The sequence below is a fragment of the Nannospalax galili genome, unplaced genomic scaffold (assembly GCF_000622305.1).
Source record: "Nannospalax galili isolate Female #2095 unplaced genomic scaffold, S.galili_v1.0 scaffold115, whole genome shotgun sequence".
NCBI lineage: Eukaryota > Metazoa > Chordata > Mammalia > Rodentia > Spalacidae > Nannospalax > Nannospalax galili.
Genome location: NW_008340588.1, coordinates 6,129,431 through 6,151,635, shown reverse-complemented (window position 1 = coordinate 6,151,635; position 22,205 = coordinate 6,129,431). Strand labels below are relative to the sequence as shown.

Below are 22,205 nucleotides of genomic sequence, written 5' to 3'. Positions count from 1 at the left end.
ACTAAAAGGAAAAGAAGGGGGAAAAGCCCACATCCTTGAATTATGAATCTTACATTATTTTAACTGGCATTCGTATAATAAAAACCTAAACCCATTATTTAGGAAAACTACCTCCATCTAATGAAACTATTTTCTGATTGACTAATAAATCATTTGATCATAAAGAAGGGTGTTGTCTTCTCAGAAGAACTTCCTGCATTAAATCCTGGATCCCAGCTGGGAGTGGTGGTGCACACCTTTAATCCCATTACTTGGGAGGTACGGATGGTGTATGTCTGTGAGTTCAAGGCCAGCCTGGTCTACACAGAGAGAGCTCTAGGTGAGCTGGAGCTACAGGGAAACCCTGTCTCAAAAACAAAAACAACAACAACCCCCGCCCCCAAACCAAAAATCCCAGATCCTTTCCTTGGAAAAAGTACTTTGAAAAATACTCCCTTTGTGAAAATTGCTACTGAACTTGGAAGATTGGGTTGTTTCTAGACTCAGCTTTTGAAAGGACATAAGTGTCTGAATGGTTGAAACAGAAGTGTGCTTAGAATGGCAGGTGATGCCTTTGTTCCATATGTGTGGTATGTACTCATCAATTGGTGAATAAATGTTGCAGAATGACACTAGCTGTCTGCGGTCATGTAGGGTGTGTTTAGAGCCACCCAGAACACTCCAGAACAAGAAGTCTTATTTAATCCATTATATGCATGTTTGTTTCCTTCCTTCCTTCCTTCCTTCCTTCCTTCCTTCCTTCCTTCCTTCCTTCCTTCCTTCCTTCCCTTCATAAGTACTGATACCTACTGGGGATCTATGATTGGGAATCTAGCTCCAAACATCACAGACATCAGAGCTTATGAAGCTGGCACGCTAATAGATTAAGAGAAAATGCAAATCCAAACCAGAAACTGGCCAGTGTCCTCATATAGTGCTTGTCTTTGTGCCTCTGTTCCTGGAATACCAGGTTAGGATACTTTGATGTGAGAAATAGGGAAGAGGGCCTCCCTGGGGAGCTCTTCCCCACCCCTGTCCTAGAGGGCTGACTGGCTCAGCCTTTCTCATCTAAAGAGCTCAGTTTGAAAAATGGAATCAGAAGAGGGCCACTGCACTGGAGGAAAATATTATATCAGGATAGTAAACACATTTCCCATGCCTTCTGTTGAAAATGCTCACAAAGGCAGATCAGGCTTTAACTATACTTGGCTGCATCTGCTGTCAGCATAACGGGCTCATTTAAAGTGAATAGATTGCTTTGAGAACAGAGAGTTTATGATTGGTTTTGTAGGACAGTGATGATGACAGAGTTCTCCTATCTTCCCTCTCTACTCCCTCCTTTATTATCAGTCTGTTGCCAAGTTTTGCTCTATAAAATTGAGTTAAAAATAGAGTCTGTAGTATATACTTTAAGTGAGGCTGGTTCACCTCATTCTCTGATACCGACAATTTCCTGTTCATTTGTGGCTCTGTGAAAACTGTGTTATGGTCCTCTGACTTTCCATGTTAACATAATAGTAGCTTCAATATAGTCATAACTTAATATAGCAGTAACAACTTTGTTTTGGTGAATGAGATTTCTCTACTGTACAGAATGAGGAAACTACAGACTAATTCTATCTGTTGCTGTTGGTCCTGGTTCAGACCTGCCCTTTAAGTCTCATACATGTGAGGGGAAGTCCCAGACCAAGAGACTGTGGATGTCAAGCATAGAATTTTAAACAGCTAGGTTGCTGAAAGAGACCCCACAGTTAGGACTCTGATACTTTGATACTATTGTACATCCAGTGCATAACTATTTTTCAGGTGCATCATTGCTACTGTGCGTAATCCATTGCCTTTTCCATTCACCAGTGTGACTGGATCCTGAAGAATAAGGATGTGGCATGGAGCCAGTCTGGTAGCTCAATGGCCTATCTCTTGTTGCTCCTTTAGGCAGGCCCATGCAGAGCTGGATGGCAGCAGCAAAGCCAAATATCTACAAGGGAGAACCTCAGCTGGCCCTATTGCATGTCATGAAGGTAGACTAGTGTGAGGTTGTAACATCTGAACTGCAACTCCAGGCCACGTGACAGAGGTATGACCCAACTGGCAACACCAAAGGCAACAGACATTTCAAGGGAGGTGGCTCTTATGAGAGGAATGTCTGGTAGTCAGTGAATTACAAATCAGGACAGAATGTCAAAATCCACAGTCCAGATTAAGAGAAAGCCAGAAGCCCTCTGATTTTATGGAAGAGCATCCTTACAGTGTCCCCTAGATGGTCTCAAAAGACATAACCAAATTAATTTTAACACTGTACCAAATATTATGAATATACTTGCCTTTTAATCAAATATTCTTAATATTTCTTAGATTTCAGCATTATATGATGTATGGACTTGTCATTGCTATGTAAAAAAATTGTCCTAACTTAAAACAATAGACTTATTTCACACAATTTTTGAGTATCAGGAATCAAGTAGTTTGTCTAGATGTTTCTCTCTGATGGTTTCTCAGGCTATAGGCAAGTCCTGGGGGTGGTGACAGAGTGGAGTGCAGCCAATGTTTTCAATATTTGACCCAGTGCTTCTGAAATAGCCCTCTTAAATGGGTGCTGGCAGGAGGCTGCAGTTCCTTGCCATATGGACTGTTCCAAGTGCTGCCTGAGTGTCCTCAAAACACTGTATCTGCCTTTCCCTTGAGTAAGTGACCCAACAGCAAGGTAGAAGCCACAATGCCTCTTAATACTAATCTGAAAGACATACACCCGTACATCTGCCAGATCCCATTCATTAGAAGGCAGTGACTAAGGCAAGTGGTCAGGGAAAATGAGGTTCTTCTGCCTTTTGGAAAAACTGTTGAAGAATTTGTGGACACATTTTAAACCCTTCACATATAGTATTTACCCAAGATGTAAGAAAATGCAGTACAGTTAAGCCTAGCTATAAGATTTGAGATACCCATTGCAAAATAAAAATGCAAAACTCCTGGGTAAGTTTGATAAGAATTTCAAGACAGTGATAACAGAACACTAAACCAACCAATGTTGGGCCCATGTTCCACAGCCATGAAGCCAGCACTAGATAATAATGGTCAAGAGCATGGGCTTTGGTTCCCAGACCCACTGTTTAATAATTGATAATTCTTGGGAGAATCATTTAATCTTTCTGAATCTCAACTTCCATTTCTCTACAATGGGCATGATGAATTAACTTATCCAGTACTTGGGACTTTTGTTTTCGAAGCATTAAATGAAGTCAAGACTGTGTGTGGCTTATTGTAGGCACTTGGTAACACAGATACTGTAAAGATCACCTTTCAAAGAGCGCTGGGGGTAGAGAGGAAAATTGCTGACAGATTGAATCACTGAGCTTGGTTATTTAGCTAGTGATCATAAACACCTTGAAGCAGGAACTGCGTGTCATGGTCTCAGCAACACTAATATCTCTTTTATCCAGCATGGACTCATTTGTTCGTGGGTTTCAAAGAAGTGTTCGGTAAGGTACAGAAAATATCTAAGAAGATGTATTCCAGAAATGGCATTTTTAAAAGCACTCTAACAGGTAGGACAAAGGGTACTATTTTAAGAAAATTCATATAGGAAGATTTCATTGGCTGTTTGAAGGCTAGGCATTTATCAGCACCCTTAGAAATGGTTGCCATGAACTACTTTCTATTAATAACTCAGTTGATGAGACTGAATATTAAACAGATGCTTTCTCATAGCAATATTCTCTTTGGGTGACTCAAAAGAAACCAAAAAAGCTCAGACTATTCCTGCATAAAATCTTCATATTAATATTAGCAAAATGATTTTATAAGACGTTGTAGTGTCAAACTAACTTTCTATCTTCTCAAGCAGCTGAGCTTGGCTCTGTGAAACCAACAAGTCAATTGAACATGTGCAAAGTCCCAGCCACAGCCTCACATGTGGAGTGGGTGGCGTTCCAGTCATCCCACTCTAGAGGTTCTGACTTGTGCTGGGCAACTGGCCTTCAAAACCCTGTCACCATGCTCCTGTGCGTTCTCTATTAAGCTCTTAACCACAGCAGATTGCTGGGTCAAGACATCCTTGCTCACCTGACAGAAATCCCATTTGCTGGCCCAGGATGGGAACCCAGAGAACCTAGGAAACACACAGCAGGATTTGCATTACTACTGAAGGGTGCCTGAGTGTTCACACCTGGCTTGCCTTTTCTGAGAAGAAGCTCTCATCAAAGACTTGGTTGAGGAAAGTAGGCACGGGTGCTGCTTATATACCTGGGTGAACTGCTCAACAGGAAACACTAGGAAAGCAGAGCTGTCTGTGCTAGCTTCACAAACACACTGATACACAAAAGTAGCCAGGTTAAAGTATCATCAGATTTGGTCTCCTTAATTCCAGGCTGCATTCTGTTCTTAGCAATAAATAATCTTCAGTTTCTCAAGAAACTTCCTTATTTATTCCTGAATCCAAAATTAGTTCCTTAATTTGAAACAGCTATAAACAAACATTACAGAAGAAATCCCTTGGGCCCTCTTCTCCCACACCCTATTCCCCCTACATAACTTTCTCTCTCTCTCTCTCTCTCTCTCTCTCTCTCTCTCTCTCTGCTGCTGCTGTTTTGTTCATTCTCAGCCCTTTTCCTTTTGTGTGTGACACAAGGACAAGTATACAGTGAATGAGGTTTTCTAAACTCCCTTCAAAGTTTTCCAAAAGATATTTAAGTTCCATTTTGACAGAAGAGACAAATTCACATTATGTTGAATCAATAACGTATTAGAGCTTAACACTTCAGTGACATCAAAGCACGGATTTCAGTTTCTTACTGGTTTCTGAGGTTGCTTACCTCTGGCCTTTCCTTGGCCTTTCTAGCCTACCATGGCACAGGGAGCCTTGTTCTAGCAGACTTGGCAAGATACCTATTCTTACCCACACTGCTCCTCTTTTTTTCTCCTCTTCCAGACGTTGTCATCTTCTCTCTTTCCCATCTTTACCTCCCTTTCCCACCTCATATAAACAAATAATCCCATAGCCATTTGTCTTTCTTCTTCAAGCCCATCCCAACTTCATCTTCCTAACACGAACATGCTGGGTTTTAGCCTGGCTAGTCCGCCTTTCCACTGCTCTGCTTTCTGTCTCCCCAGGGGCCTAAACTTTCCAGTTTCGCTGTCCTCTGGCTTTCCATAGGCAGAGCTGATGAAGGCGTAACAAAGCTGCACATGATTCATCTGCTTTGTAGCATTGTCTCAGAACTTTAGTGATGTAGCCTTGATTGTCATATGTTTATTAGTCTTGAATCTCACCTGATAGCAACATATCCTTGATTGTGAATCTAGCAAATGCTTGATATACAGTCATGATTTTTAACACTCTGAGTCAAGGGCTTTTTGGAAGAGTCAGGATGGGTCAGAATCCTCTCATCTGAGGAATATGCATATGTACCGTGATTATGAGATTTTTAAGTGAGCATGTGTACTCCTCTGTGTGAATTCACTGAGTAAACACACACACATACACACACACACACACACACGCAAATGCACCCCTCACATAAATCTTAGAAGGCTTGTCAGTCTAGGGTCATATATGGCTCTTCTGTTCTATCTAGAAGAATCTATGCCTATACATGTAACTATGTGGTTTTATAAATATCTTTCTTCCCATTTGCTACCTTTTAAGTGATAAAATTAACTTCAAAATATAAAATCTTTTGGACATTATTTGTCTGACAGACACTTTTGACTTAGGGCAAATTTTTCCATATTTTACTTGTCTTAAAGGGTTGCTCCACCGTGATCTTAAAAGTTTTCCACAGGAAACAGTGATTTCCTTTGAGATATTCCTCTTTCTTATTGGAACCACATGAGATAAAGCTCTGGGGCCTGGGTAGAGATTTATGGAGAGTTGTTGTCAGATGTATGTGTATGTTACTTTCCTGTGGTGAAAGACCCATGGCCTCAGACTTCCACCCTGGGATTGATTTGGGGCCCAGTGTAACATGTATACTGTAATAAGTCATAGCACATACTCCTACTTAGCCCCTGCTAAGCCGTGTGAGTTCCAGGGTGAAAACTTTTACTCATTCTTTTGGCCTTTGCTGTGGCTTGTCATGGACTGGACTCGTGTTCATTACTCTGAGAAGTGTTCAGCTGTGAAATAAGTACTGAAAAGATGAAATATAATTGGTCTTGAGCTTCTGTGATCTTTCAATTCCATGTAAGCAAGAAGTATGTAGTGACCCAATAAATCTTTTTGAGCTTGAAAGGTCATATATTAAAAATACTTATGGATTGAGTTGGGCAAGAAGACTAGGAAAAATATGTATTGGCTCTGAAGTGGAAAGAGCTACTCTTATGGAACATTAATGGATGGAACATTAGTGATAAACTGAATGGGATCGGCCTAGCTTATCAGTTTCTTCAGAAATGAGAATTTTCTAGCATCAAGGTATGAAAGTATGTATCAGAAGGATAGGAGGCATCAACTCGAGGATTGCTTTCAAATGAAAACTTGGCTTTATTTTAAATTTGTAGCTATTTGTTGTATGTTGGCTTTTGGAAATAAGATATTATACAAATCATTATTGGGGCTTGCTATAAGAAAATGTAGTCTTTGAAACTGAGTGATAAAAGCTATGTAAGAAGTATGAAGATACTGGAAACACTTGACATTCACTTATTCATCCATGCATGCAGCAAGCATGATTAATTACCTTCTGTGTTAGGAGGTGAAAACTATGGATCTGCCCTAAGATTGTCTCAGTGAAGTATGATTGATTGTTGAACTGGTCATTTGATTGTGGTGTGATACACTTTACAAGCAGAATCACAGTGAGCTCTCAAAACACAGCAACGGCACTCCTTTTTTTTTGTCTGCAGGGGTGGGGGTGTCAGGAGACCTCTTCAGAGAAAGTAATGTTTCCAAAATGAAAGAGTTGGCCAGGGGACAAAGGAGGGAGCGCCTCCCACACAGCAGAAATGGCATACACAGGGACAAGAGTGGCACGTTCCAAGAGATCAGAGAGCTGGAGTAACTTGGAGCAAAAGCCCTCACTCAGGACTGCTGCTGAGGGCTGTGTTGGAAAGGAATGCATGACACAGGTATGAATGGTGAGCAATGCAATGTCCTGAGGCTTAGGGTAAGAATGCTGTGGACAAGGAGAGAAAGGAGCAGGGATCTGGGGTAGCCAGCAAGGAGAAAGGCAATAAACCCCCCAGAGAGAGGAAGTTCAGAAGATGGCTCACAGAGGGCTAGGATGAAGTTTGGGGTGATGTTTGTGCAGTTCACCAAAAAGAGAAATAAAGCGTGAGGGCCAAGGTTGTGATTGGGTGGAGGTGATGATTTTTCTTCATAAGTATTTCTGAGGGACCTGTGCAATTCTGTTGGAGATGTTGAGTTTGAAGTTGATGTGCACTTAAAGCTTGGCCATATGGAATGTGAGCAAGAGCTACACATTTGGAAGTCATCTGTTGTGGGCAAATAGGAGAAATGGAAGAAAGAACAGACTGAACAGAGCACTGACATTTAAAGATCATGTAGAGTCAAAAAAAATGCTAAATGGTATTGAGATAAAGCAGCAAGGAAGGCAAGAGAAACACAGGAGAGGGTGTCAATCAGGTGCCAGCAAAAGAGAGGTTTGAGAGAGATATTGTTATATGGCAAGTGGAGTTAGATGGTACCAGGACCCAAAACCGCCTCAAAGATGTGGCAACTGAAATATTGCTAAGGACACTGGGATGTTCATGTCACTGTAGTCATAGGAGCAAAATACTGGTGTGAAAGCAGATGAAGTAGGAACCAGGTACTATGCTTTTAAAACCCTAGAGAGAGCTTGAAGACCTAGGCTCCTTTTTCAATAAACATAAACATTCGATTGTATCACTTCAAAATCCCCATCAGATGGAGCCCCTTCTCCCAGAGAAGCAAACTTCTGAATACTTCACTCATTGAGCAGACAAGATTTCTGATGCGGAGTTCACCTGCACACTCAACAACTGACAGGGACTGGGAGGATATACTCTTTTGATTTCAAAAGCAAGGAGAAATGGACAAGCTATTGAAGGGAGACCAAGTAGAAGTCATCTTTACTACTAGCTTAGAAAACAGCTAGTGATGGGGACAGTAGGATGGCTCAATGGGTAAAGCACTTGCTGCAAAAGCCTGGTGATCACAGTTCATTCCTGGAACTTAATAAAAGCAGAAGGAGAGAACTGACTCTACAGAGTTGTCCTTTGGCCTACACACACACACACACACACACACACACACACACTCACACACACACTCACACACACACACACATACACACACACATACACACACACACTCACACACATACTCACACACACACTCACACACACACACACTCACACACACACACACACACACACACACACACACACTACAAAAGTAAAAATGAAAACAGCTTGTGAAGATTCCATAAAAATTAGTTTGGGCTGCTATAATGAAAATAATATAGACTGGGCAGCTTACATCTTGTGGTTTTGGAATTTGAGAAACATTGGCAGATGTAGTGTCTGGTAATGGCTTTGCCCGGTTTTGGGCAGTTGTCTGCTTACTCTTTCTCACATGGCTGAGAATCTTTATCTCTTATAAGTGCATTAATCCTTTCATGAGAATTCCAGTCTCATGACCTCATCTAAGCATAGTGACCTCTCAAAGATCCCATCTCCTAATACCATCCCAGTGGGGTCCCAACATATGCATTTGGGGGGACATAAACATGCATCCCATAATAGTGTATATAGTCTTTATATGTAGGTGATGGGCCATATTTGAGACATGTACACTCTTCCTCCCATCCTGCCATCTCTACTGATGTATCTATTCTTGACCTTAGTGACTCTTTTGCATTGGAGTAACCTATTTGACTGGTCTAAGGGACATGGATAATAACAATGATAAGTTATTATCCATCATAGCCAACCACCAGACCTGGAGTGGAGGCTTCACCCAGGCCTCCTACTCACCACTCATGCTTTCCTCACTCTGCCCACTACATGTGAACACAGGGCTTCATGAAACAAAAAGGATCTCCTCTGGAAACATGTGCAATATAGAAATTCAAGGACCTGCATACAAAGTAAACACTCTCCTCTGGTCCTTAGTATAAACCCACACTCAGCATGAGTTGGTTGGACTGTATTCTGAGGGAAAAGTACAGAAGCAACACTTATTTTTTTCAGTAAGGCCAGTTCAGAAAACAATGACAAAAAACATGTCCAGGTCATATATTTTGTCCAAATTATAAATAGCTTTAGTACTGTCCTTAATTATAAAGTGAATCCATGCTTATTATTAGAAAAATTAAAACAGTATTTGCATGAGAATGTATTAAATGCAGCTTGAAATTCTGAAGTCCATGGCTGTGGTGGGGTGTCATTTAAAAGATAAGTGGTTATATAATATTTATTGACTAGATTACTTTATTGAGGAGAAAAATGTTGAATAGCTTTTTGATCATTAATTTGATATTTAAATGTTTCCAGGGAAGAATGTAAAAGCAGCCTTCTAATCCCTGCCCCCCCACATTGAATCTTAATCCCCAAGGTATGGGTGTCTGACCTAAAGTGCTTAAAGTACTTGGGATAGCATATAAGGGGTTGTGTGGGTGGTGAGACCTGGGGAAGCCTGGGAGAAACATCAACGCCCTTATCTTGTGGGAACTGGAGGAACAGTGCAGAGGAAAGGGAGTTACATCCAAAGTGCTGAAGATGTGAAGCTGGGCTTTCCACTCAGAGAGGTCACAGACCCTGACTCATGTTTATCATCCCATCTTTGGCACAGGACCAAATAGATACTCAATAAATACAGTTGACCCTCCATGTCTTCAGATTCTGTCACTTTTCGATTAAAACAATGAGGACTGGACAGACTCATGAAAAATTGCATTTTTCTGGCTATGTGAAAACTTGGCTATTGTCATTATTTGCTAAACAATACAGCATAACAAGTATCTGCATATCATGTGTAATGTATTAAGTGTTGTAAGTAGTTTACAGATGATAAGGTATATAGAAAGATATGCATAGGCTATGTGTAAATACTGTATCACTTTACAAAAGGGGATTCTGGTATCCTTGGGGGCGGTCCTCAAACAGTGCCTCTTGGATATAGAAGGATGACTGGCCTTCATAGTATAGGACAACTGTCATCTCCTTTACTACCTTGTCCTGGGGCAATAGTGACTAGAATGGAAGGAATCCTCAGGGTTGAGGCTCATAATCAAGAGAAATTATACCACCAGTTAAAGTGACACAGTGGGACTATGAGCATTTGGATACTAAGAAAATAAAGAGGCTGGTTTTTCCCTGTTAGGTTAAATCTGCATGGTGACAGTTACATTTGGCTGATAAGAATTCATGAAGAAAACTGTAAAGTTATAAAACATGCTTCACAATGTAACACAGTGGTAAATTTTTACAAGCATATAAAATCCCAAAGAAAACCCTGACGGAAGCAATGAGGACACAACACAAGAACTAAAAAAAAAATTACAATATTTTATCAGCATTGCTTTTTTTTAAAAAAAAGAAATAACATGATTACCTTGAAAAACTTTGTGTAGGTTGGAGAACTGGAAAGGGAGTGAATGGCAAACTCACATTATAGCAACAGTGACAAATTTCCCATAATTGTAAGCTTGGTAGTACACTTTTGTCAACAAACACTATTCAAAACTGATAGTAGACACAGAATTGTGTATTTACATTAGAAATACAATTACATTTTTGGTCTGGGAATTATATCAGTTTAGATATTTCAGTACTTTCTCTCTCCCTTTTTTTAAACTACCCAGTCTGTGATTTTTTAAAAAAATATTTTATTATTTTTATTTTATGTGTATGAGTGTATTGTCTGCATGTATGTGAGTGCAGCCATGTTGTGCAATGTCGCGGAGGTCAGAAGGGGGCTTTGGATTCCCCCAGAACTGGAGTTAGGGACAGTTCGTAGCTGCCATGTGGGTGCTGGGAACCAAACCCAGGTCCTCTGCAAGAGCAGTCAGTGCTCTTAACCTCTGAGACATCTCTCCAGCCCCCCAGTCTGTGATTTTTATCCCTAGAAGTTCAATTAGGTGTTTTATGCTTTCTGTAGGGGATAGGCAAAGGCATACTAGGGTTGTGGAAGAACTTTTAAAGCAATCTAATATTCTAGAGCGGGAAATGTTTGAGCCCATGAACTGTTTCAAAATCATCTCAGGTCCAGACTCAAGATTTGTGACTCTATATAACTCTCCCACTTACTGAGATGGGAATTGGAGCCTGACAAGAAGGTCCTTGAGAATCTGAGACCAAGTGCCCTTTTCTCAGTTCTACTGACGTGAATGAATTTCAGGAGAAACACATTTTAGTATGTGTCTTGTGGGAAAGGTTACGTGCCTTTTCAGTGAAAGTCATTCTTGTTTTGGGGAGTTGGGTTTCTTGTCAGTGCTGTGGCCTACATGGTCTAATCCTTCTATGGCATAAGGTCTATTTTGCTTTGGTGTCACTCTCTTTTAAGTTTTTCTTCCCCCCTACCTCTATGTGAAGTTTAAGCAGATCACTGCTGTGAATCCATCAGCAAAATTGGCTTTTGTTCTATCTCATTCTCTGGAAATTAAAAAAAAAAATTGTTCTGAGATCTATCTAAAAATCTTAGGGCTGAGATTCTAGGCAGTTCAATTTACCTAAAATAATGATAATCTGTGAAATCTATTCATCAGCTTAACAGTACATATTGAGTATCCTGTATGTTCGAAGGCTCTGGAGACACAGGAGTGAACCAAATAGGCACAAATCCCATCCTAGGGATCTGCTCATCTTGGGCAGAAGTCAGATTTGAAGATGTAGCTAAAGCAAGGAGCAAGCTTGCTACTAATGCTCACTTTATATTTCTAAGGTAAATTTTGGTTGACTTTGTCAACAGCCACTGAACTAGGTTGTACATCATCTTGGTTATTGATAAATTAAGATAATATTCTCAATTGTCTTTCTCTATGGACACTTTCCTATGCTAATACCTTTAATGAATAAAGGTGCCAGATTCAAATAAATGAGCATTTGGTTTTAGGGACTGAAGATGATACAGCACACTGCTTCATAGCTTTCTAAATTGCTCTTCGTTCGGTGTAGGCAGCCAAAATTTTTCCCTCTGCATGTTATGGTCGCTTTTCCTTGTGGTCCTTCTCGGGTCTGCTTAGCAGTGAGATGACAAGCTTCCCAATTATCACTGAAAAAATGAAATGACTGCTTAGAAAGATTGGGAAAGTCATTTTTCACATTGATTTATGTTTCACAGGGAGTTTTTGCCATAACGGCACTAACTTGCCACCACTTGCGAAGAAATAAAAAAGACAATTCTTTTATTAGTCAAAATGACAAAATGCTAAATTATCAAATGTCAAGAGAAAAAAATTCAGGCAATTTAAAATTTCTGGCAATGGGTCTAATTTATTTGACACTGGGTAATCTGAGCCTAGACAAATCCATTTTCTGGAGAAAAAAATTACACTTTGAGTTCTTTGACTCGTTAGCTCTCAATGACATTGCTATGTAGTTATTTTATAAGGAATAGTTGTTTTTATTTTCAAATAATCTAGTACCAACAAGGTATTGTTGAATTTGTGAGCCTTTTGAATTTTTCTCTTTTTATTATGGAAAGCATGAGTGAAATTTTCTATACCAGAAATTCTATTAGTCTTTTTTTTTTTTTTTGGTCTTTTTGAGACAGTGTCTCCCTGTAGCCCCAGGTGGCCTGGAACTCACTACGTAGACCACGCTGGTCTTGAACTCACAGAGATCCACCTGCCTCTGCCTCCCAAATGCTGGGATGTTCTATCAGTCTTTTTAGCCTATAATATTTCTGTTGTTATCTACTACAACTTTTTGAAACATAGCTGAGACTGTGTTTCTACTGCCGAGTCCTGGAGTCTGACAAAGCACTATAAAGATTTAAAAAAAAAATCTAATCTGGATTTCAAATAATAGTATAAGCATTAAGCACTTATTTTCACAGTGTTTTTTTAACTATATAATTTTTTTCTTTTGTATGAAACTATTTGAGACTCACTAATTCAGTTTTTCACATATTTGGAAGACTATAGAAATTACATGATAGTTGTTTTAGGAGACAAGAGAGAAAAATAGCTCATAGATTAAATGCCCACCCAGGTGTGAGGAAATAAGCCAGGAGGGATGAGACCAAGCTCTGAAGCCAGAGAAACTGGATTCACAGTGAGGCTCTGCTGCTATTAACCCCCAAGCAAGTAAGTTAACCCCCACCCCCACCCCCCAGTTTCATCATCTCTTAAGTAGAATAACAATGATAAGCTATCTCATTGGGCTATTGTGAGGCTGCATGAGATAACGAGTATGGAGTTTGGGGCATGTTCTCTAAAATAGGGCACAGTCTCTAAGATGGTTCATGGAGGAGATGATTTCCTGGGGTGTAAGATTGTTCTTACTGCCATGGATTTGCTGTTTTCAAACTGACTTGATTGGTCTTATCTGTAGGCCTACTATCTAGTTAGAGAGGCCACACATTTACAAGAGTGCAAGTAGACAGATTTCACAGACCGGAGCAAACTGTTGGATACTGAGCTGTAGCATCAAGATGTTACCATGGTAAAGACAGCAGGGTTCAGCACTATGAGTGGGAACAGGTGAGTCTGAGTTTGGTCTCAATAAGTAAAGTAGGTAAAACCTAAGTGTTGGGGTGGATAGATGAGGAGAGAAAATGTGGCAAAAACCAGAAGCTTCCAGCTAGATGTAAAATACTTAGGCAGAGAGCGAGAGTCTTCTGGTTCAAATTACAAAGCTAGCTCAGCTGTTGAAGAAATCTAAAATTATGGCATTTAGCCTGATATTGTGCTTGTTAATCCCAAAATGAGGCAGGAAAATTGCTATATGGTTCTGTCATTAGTCTTTTCCCCAGTGCTGAACCCCTCAAAATATTTTAAAAATATTTATTATTATTATGAATATTGTGGGTATATGGTGTGTTAGTGGACGTGAGTGCTAGGCACACACATGGAAGTCAGAGGACAACTTTGTGAAGTCAGCTGTTTCCTTTTACACAGGTTCTAGAGGTTGAACTCAGGTAGTCAGGCTTGATGGCAAGCTTTACCCAGAGCCATCTTACTGGCCCCGAAAAAGTGTTTTAAAAGAGCTTAAGTTAAAAATAAAATAAGAAAAGTAGTTAATATATATAGTATTAACTTTCTTCCTATAACACTTTATATTTTCTACAAGAATGGCAAGATTTCAATTGTTTCTATGTGAACCAGTATATATTTTCTTCAAGGCAAAGCACAATTCTTATATTCCTTTGTTCCTGTGACTTGATAATTTATGTTTTTTCACCCTAAACCCTTAATAATAGTCTTTGTTTCTTTATATATTCTATTTCCTCTAAAAAGACTGGAGAAAGTTAAAAAAAATGCCTTTGTAGTTGATAGATTTATCACCTTTTCACAATTGTTAGAACAACTTTAATCTTTGTTTGATTCAAAAGTCCTTGATTGATTGACTTCTAAAATGAACAGCCAAGAAGTTAAGGTATTTCCAAACCTTATGGTACATCTTCAGAAGGTTGGATTTTGGGATTTATGGGAACTAGGTGAATGGTATCTTTAAAAAAAAGAGAATTAGGACAGCCTGGTCTACAAAGCGAGTTCCAGGCTAGCTAGGGCTACAGGGAGACCCTCTCTCAAAAAGCCAAAAAAAAAAAAAAAAAAAAAAAAAAAAAAAAAGAGAGAGAGAGAGAGAGAGAGAGAGAGAGAGAGAGAGAGAATTACACCTTTGCCTTAGGAAAGGGCATTTTTTGCTCGGCTTTCTAATAGTTTCTCGGTTAATTTTTTCAGTGTTTATTAGGACAGAACCAACAGTTGTTTATTAGGACAGAACCAACAGTTCCTAGTATTTTTTTTTTTTTTAAAACTGGATGAAAAGCAGAAACAGAACATCCCCTCCCACACCTAGAGGCAGAACCATTCTGACCTAACTAGGTTCCCTCCCTTCCTTGAGGTAGGCCTCCCCAAGCCTTCTTCCTGCCAGCTCTTTCTATTCTTGTTCCAAACCTACTTTTTAATAAAACCTGGCCAACTTCCAAGGTCAAAAGTTTCTAGGGCTGGGAATGTGGCTCACTTGGTAAAGTGCCTGCCTACCATGCAAGAAAACCTGGGTTCATCCCCAACACTGTATAAGCCAGGTGTGATTGGGTAGGTACACCCGTTATCCCAAGCGCTCAAGAGGTAGAGACAGGAAGATTAGAAGTTTCAGGCCATCCTTGGCTACACAATGAATTTGAAGCCAACCTGGGATACATGAAATAAAACCTTCTAGAGTTTCCCTACTCTTTAAGTCATTGGTTTATAGTTTGTATCTGTGAACTTGCCATTGGCATTTCTACTATTTTTTTAAAAGCAAGACTGACCAGCAGAGGTCAGAAGCTCTGTTACTGCCCAATTGCTGTAAGCACTTAGAACCAAAGATCAGAGGGCAATGTGGAGATGTGAGTCTAAAACATGTTGCTAGGTAGCAGGTTTTGTATGTTGTCTGGAAACTGGGAACTGCAGTCTTCATTGCTCTATGTTGTCAAGGCCTGGGGTAGCTTGCTTGATAACCTGTGGTGACTATAGTCACATTTCTGAGTGTGTATTACTTTATTAACAACCACCCCAGTGACAAGCTCTTATTATTTTTATGTTTCTGGGGACTGACTTGACTTAGCTGGGCTTTCTCTGTAGGTTTTACACTGTGGTTGGTATTCAGTGACTGGGGCTGCAGTCATCTCAAAGGCTCATCTACTCACATGTCTGGAGCACCTGACACTGGCTGTAGGTGGGGCTCTCATCTGGCATCATCAGTCTGGAAATCCACACCTGATTTTCTGTGTGCCCAGAACTTCTCCACAGCAGGATGGCTGAGGAAAGAGAGGCAGAGAGAGAGAGAGAGAGAGAGGGAGGGAGGGAGGGAGAGAGAGCCTGACCTTCTGCTCTGGAGTCCAGATATGAGGTACAGGCACACACACCTGCATCTTGCATGCATGCACCACACTTACTATACCAGAGAGGGAGGGAGGGAGAGAGAGAGAGGGAGAGAGAGAGAGGGGGGGAGAGGGAGAGAGAGAGAGAGAGAGAGAGAGAGAGAGAGAGAGAGAGATATTCCTCTCCATTATGAGCTGGCTTCATCACATCACTTCTACTGTATTTAGAATCCACTTGTACATCCAGCCTGAATTCAAGAGGAAGGCAAAAGAATGCCACTCTTCAATGAGAGGTGTAGCAAAGAATTTGTGGACATATCTTCAAAATACCATATCACTTAATAGTTGGAAGAGTTCTCTGTTATTTGCTGTCCTGGTATATGATATAAAACAAAAACAATGAAGTAACTTACCTTACAGATTTTTGTGAGGCTTAAATAAAAGTGGTACCTGGTACTCAAAGTGCGTTGGCTTAGACCACTATAGGGCCAGCAGCAGATCTAACTGATGTGGATGATGACAACAGTGATGGCAGAGTTCCAAGCACATACAGTCTGTAGAAGTCTACCTTTCTAAACTCTCCTGATGGCATTTGACATATCTCAGTGCCTGGGGTTCTTATGGCATTGGGGACAGAGTTACTATATAAGGTCTGAAATCCTTTGTTCACCTCATTTTAGTGACAGTTTCCAGATATAGGTCAGTCCATTTAAGCCTGGCCCCATTTATGACAATTTATTTCATTATAGGATAAAGTAGTTAGACTCATGAGTAATAATTACTGTGTCTGAAGTGCTTTTAACACCTCAGCCAAGTAATCCTCACCTCACCCCATGAGTAAGTTTGGATATGCACCCTTCCCTCTTCCAGGATGAAGAAACCAGAGCCCGGGACAAATGGCTTGTTCTGACTTCCCCAGCGTGGCAAAGGCAGCTGGGATGAGAAGCTGGGGTTCCAATTCGATTCTTTAGCCTTTCTACAGTGACCAAGTGACTTACCAATCACTGACTGATCAATACCCAACGCTGGTGAACACACTATATTCGATATGTATGTCAGTGACGGAGATCCTAAAAGTCTTGCCAGTGAAGACCCCATCGTGTCACTTGGTGTGCTGTTTTTGCTTCCAGTTAAATTCAATTCTGTGGCATTCTGGAGCACCCAAACTTTGATCTAGGAGAGGGGACATAGAGAAGGACCTCTCTCGGCTCTGTTCGCTCCCGCTGATTTCCAGCCACCAGACGCTGCTTTGGGAGTGACCCAGGTGAAGCCCGGGCCTGGCAGGCGCGGCCGCCCCGTCTGGGTGTCCCGCGTCCGGCGGGGCACGCTCACCGGGGGGCGCTGTGCTGCCTGCGCGAAGGTGCGAGGCGGGGTCGGCTGCAGAGCGAGGGGCGAGTCCCGGGCTGCGAGGTCGCCGCCCCCGCCGGGAGAGGGGTGTGGCTGCGCCGCCTCCGCGTCTCCAGCCGGCGCAGTCGGACCCAGCGGGCACCGACGCGGTGCGGGAGCGCTGGGAGCGCGGAGCGCGCGGACTGAGAGCGGCGGTACCCTGGGCAGAGGGCGCGGCAGGAGCTCCGCATTCGGTCGGACCCGCGTCCCCGAGGCGCGGCCAGCGAGCAGCACGCGGAGGCAGGCGGAGCGGCGGAGCCGGCGAGGTACGTGCTGCTCCGGGTCGTCTCGGGTCCCTGGCTACCGCGCTTTTGTGCCCGCGGCTTCCGGGCCTGCCGCAGCCTGCGATCGCGGGTCACCGGCTCCTGCGGCTCCGCTCCGGACGAGGCGGCGCTGCCGCGGGAGCCCACTCACGCTCAGATCGCCAGGGTGCTGCAACTCGGCGGCGGCTCCGGGGCGCAGAGAGGAGGAGGGCTTGCAAACTAAGTTGCTGTCTCACTTTGCCGGTGCCCCTCGGACGCGTGGGCACAGGGGAACCCTAGGTTTCCGCGGGGTCACCCGCACCCCCTCCATCCCTCTGGGCGGCAGGAGTTTCCTGGACCTGGGTTCTGTGGAAGGACATGCGGCTTCCTCTGGGAAGGAGAAGCGGAGGGAGAACAATGGGGCGTCCTGGGGAGTGGGGTTCAGGTGTGGTGTACCGGGGCGGCGGCTCGGGCGCGTGCAGGGGCCGGGACCCCTTGGGGCGCCCTGCGCGTGCAGCTGCGCTTTGCTTCTTTGTTCCTCCACAGCGGAGGGGGCTGCCGGGTCCTGTTTCCTGCCCGGGATGGGATTGATTCACAGTCCCAGGGAGGAAAGGGGAAGGGGGCGGGGCTGGATGGAAACCAGATTGGGAACGGGAGCCCTGGAGGGTGCTGGGCCTGGAGGAGCACTGGGAAAGGGGTGATGAGAATGCGTTGGAGTTAATTACAAACACAACCTTCTGGCCAAAGGCCTGAGGAGCTTATTTGCGGTGCTTTGTTCAGCTGCGACCGAGCACTTAGTGTTGCAACAAGTTCTCTGTTTCCTTGAGTTCTAGACTCCGGCAGCGGTAGTTTGCTGAAAGCAGATCTTGTTAGTTACAATGGAAGAAAAGCTTTTATTTTTTTATTTAAAACTTTTTTTATTTTTTATTTTTTTGGTTATGAGTCAGGGTATTTGTATGTATGTGTTTCTGTAGGTTTCAGTGTAGCTCACATAGGTGCACACATTTTATAGAATCGTTTTGACAAAATAGTTTTCTCCATTGTCATACAGTATAGTTAATAATTTTCCAGGAATGCTTGGGGCCCAGGAACCACCAGAAAATTAGACATTACTAACTAAATAAATGAATCAGATGATGTAATACTGAGTTGAAAAACTCTTCTGTAGTAGGTCCCAGAAAACACACCCCACACTCCTTTTGGGCTTGATTTTGAGCTGGGAGCCCTGGCTGCAAGTGCTCCGTGCTTTCCCTCCCTGTGGACCATCTGGAGAAAGAAAGCGAACACTGCATGATGGCGAATGGGAGTTTTTGTAGGGGGAGTAGAATTGAATGTAATATACCAGGCATTTGTTAAATGACCCGTCCTAGATTGGAATCAAGAATCCCAAAAGAATTGGTTGACCTTGGGAGTGGAAGTGAGCAACAGGGATTGAGTGATGGGCACTCTTTGATCAGGGTATTCCAAGCAAAACTGTTTGGGGAGGAGGCTGATGTTTCCAGGTATTCCTGGTGGTGCCTGTGGGACGCTGATGGAAGGGTCCCAAAGTCCAGTGCAGGTTAGAGTTACTGTGGTGATAACTTAGACATTCAGTTACAACAGTCCAGCTGGGACCAGTGCTGTCTGTTGACAAACCCAAGGGACACCATGAAACTGCCACTTTGGCCTTTTGCCGCTAAGAGGAACCAAATTTGAAAGCCTTTTAACCTTAGAAGGCAAACTGAGAGCTTACTCTGAGGGAAAAAATGTTTCATGCCCACTAAGTGGTCATGGAAGAGCTGTACAAGCTCCCGCTGAAGGCTTGTCTTTTTCGTGGGCGATGTGGTCAGATTTTCAGGGCAGGCAGGCTTTCTGAAAAGCAGTGGAACTTGTCCTTAGAAGCCATTGTAATGGAAGTTGAAATGGGACAGTGTCCAACCCTCAAGCTGTTTGTTGCTAGAACTAGCACACTGCGTGGCAAAATATTGTGCCATGGACAGCTTAAAGATGGGCTTTTTTGTTGTTGTTGTTGTTGTTTGTTTGTTACTGTGGTCCTACCGTTTAGAACTTTCATTCATGTGAGTTGTTCCGTAAAAATACAACTCAGTTGGATTCCTCCCAAATGCTCTTTGGTCTGTACATTAACAAAATGTAAAGCATAGGACATTACTGCTGTTGAAGACATGAATGGGAGAATCCTTAAATAGCTATTTTTTGGCCTCTGGCTGTCCCACTGGGTGCTGGATTATGTGATAAAACTGGCAACAGGCTGTACCCCCTTCTGGGATGAATCATCACTTGTCAAGCCTGGAGTTTAAGACTTCCCTGGTTGCTACACAGCTATAGAAAGCAACAGGGATGGATTGACATCACTGGGGGAGAGTGTGGGTGAGGAGTGGGGTGGACAATTGGCTAGGAAGGGATCTGGAGTGTCCTTGATGTGTGAGTACCAGTGCTCATACCACTGGGCTTTTTGGGTGAGGTTCTTCGTGCTTGTACCTCTGTATTGTCTTCAGTAGCTAGACCTTTAGATTTTAATTGGACAGGCTAACACTGATTATAAGTACTATTTATTGGGTTTATTACATGCAGAGTTTTATGTGTATCAGTATATTAATCCTCAAAATTTAAACCTCAAAGGTCTAAGTTGTCCAGTCTGTTCCAGAATTCACTGTGTAGCTCCAATGTGGCTCTGAACTCCGGGTCTTCCTGCCTCTACCTCCCAAGTGCTGGGTTTATAGGCATGAAACACCATGCCCAGCTTTAAACAATTTGTTTTTGTTTTGTTTTGAGACAAGTTCTTACTCTGTACCCTGGGTTGGCTTAGAAATCACTATGTAGCCTGGGCTGGCTGTATGGCAGTCTTCCTGCCTCAGGCTCCCAATGCTGAGATTATAGGCATGAGCCAATGCTCCCAGTACCTTGCATCTTGTATTATGGTTGTATAGGCATATAGTAAGTGGCAGAGGTTTGATTCCAAAGTTGATACTCTACATAAACACTGTATCTCTCTCTCTCTCTCTCTTTTTTTTTTTTTTTTTTTAAAAAAAAAAAAAACAGGGTCTCCTTAGTCCCAGCCTGCCTGGAAGTCACAGTGTAGACCAGGCTGTCCTTGATCTTGCAGAAATTCCTCTGCCTCTGCCTCTTGAGGGCTGGGATTAAAGGCATGCACCACCATGCTCAGCTGTATACATCTTTTAATAATAGGAATAACCACAATTTGAGTATCTTCTTGATTAGCTCTTTGCATATTTCAAATTACTTTTATGTGTATTATAATTGATCCTCTAAAAGCCACTGTGATATAGGTTAGGAAGACCAGATTAGTGATATTTTTACTTTTAAAATGGCATTGTTCGCAGGGCGTGGTGGTTCACGCCTTTAATCCCAGCACTTGGGAGGCAGAGGCAGGCAGATCTTTGTGAGTTTATTTTGATATATCACAGTGAAAGATTTATCGTCCTCTTTTTTTTTTTTTTTTTTTTTTTTTTAAAAAAAAAAAAAAAAAAAAAAAAAAAAAAAAAAACAAAAAAAACCAGCATTGTTCAAGAGATTTGTATGAATTTTTTTTTTCTAAACATGGTCTCATGTAGCCTAGGCTGGCCTAGAACTCACTGTGTAGTTGAGGATGACCTTGAACTTATGTTCCTCCTGCTTCTACTCCCAGAGTACTTGGACTGTAGACATGCACCACTGTTTAGGTTTTACACAGTGCTGGAGATTGAACCCAGGCCTTCATGCATACTAAACAAGTTAAAAAATTTTTTAAGTTAAAAAATTATATTTTTATTTTTTATTCTGCATGTATGAGTGTTTTGCCTGCACATGGATGCACTGCCTGGGGAGCAGAGGAAGGTGGTGGGTCCCCTGGAACTGAAGTTATGGAGCAGTTATGAACTGGAGTTCAGTTCCCATCATGTGGGTGCTGGGAACTGAACCTGGTTCCTCTGCAAATGCACCCAGTGCTTTTAACCACTGAGCCATCCCTCCAACCCCATCTATCTATCTATCTATCTATCTATCTATCTATCTATCTATCTATCTATCTATCTAATCTATCATCATCTATCTATCAATCATTATGTTTTTGGAAACATGGTCTTGCTATACAGTGTAGGCTGGCCTGGAACTCACCATCCATGCACCTCTTGAACACTGGGATTACAGGTGGGCGTCACCACGCCCACCTTCAATTAGCCTCAACTAAAAGGAACTTTATTTATAAAAAGCAGGACTGCAAGCATTTAAAAATAAGTTATTTTTTGGGGTTGGGGATTTAGCTCAGTGGTAGAGCGCTTGCCTAACAAGCGCAAGGCCCTGGGTTCGGTCCTCAGCTCTGAAAAAAAAAAAAAAAAAAAAGACAAAAAATAAGTTATTTTTTTTAAACATTTAAAAGTGGTATGGTAGAATGGAAGTTGATCTTATATAGTATTAGACCTTTTTATCTTAAAGTCTTTAACAGATCACTGCAGTGTGTTCCTCAACTGAGACCCAGTGCCAGAGTGTCTTTTTAGAGGAGTATGGAGAGAAGGACTGTGCTAGAGGAGAGGAAGTAGGGCATCGCAGTTGTTGGAAACATCTGCAGCCACAGGCCGTAGATTTTCCCAGCACGTGCTTTCTGTCCGGGCGGTAGCTTCTCACAGAAGACATTCTTCCTTAGGGAAGTGTCA

General features: G+C 42.2%; 1 protein-coding gene across 5 annotated transcripts in view; it reads left to right on the top strand.

Moving 5' to 3' along the window:
- Positions 1 to 17,413: 17,413 nt before the first annotated feature.
- Myo1b (myosin IB) overlaps positions 17,414 to 22,205 on the top strand; it is a 181,346-nt gene continuing 176,554 nt past the window's right edge. For 3 of the 5 annotated variants that reach the window (XM_029564746.1, XM_029564749.1, XM_029564745.1), the window contains exon 1: positions 17,414 to 17,580. The gene's annotated coding sequence lies outside the window, so the exon portion shown is untranslated. The remainder of the gene's footprint in view (positions 17,581 to 22,205) is intronic. The other 2 variants (XM_029564750.1, XM_029564748.1) reach the window with 1 other exon arrangement.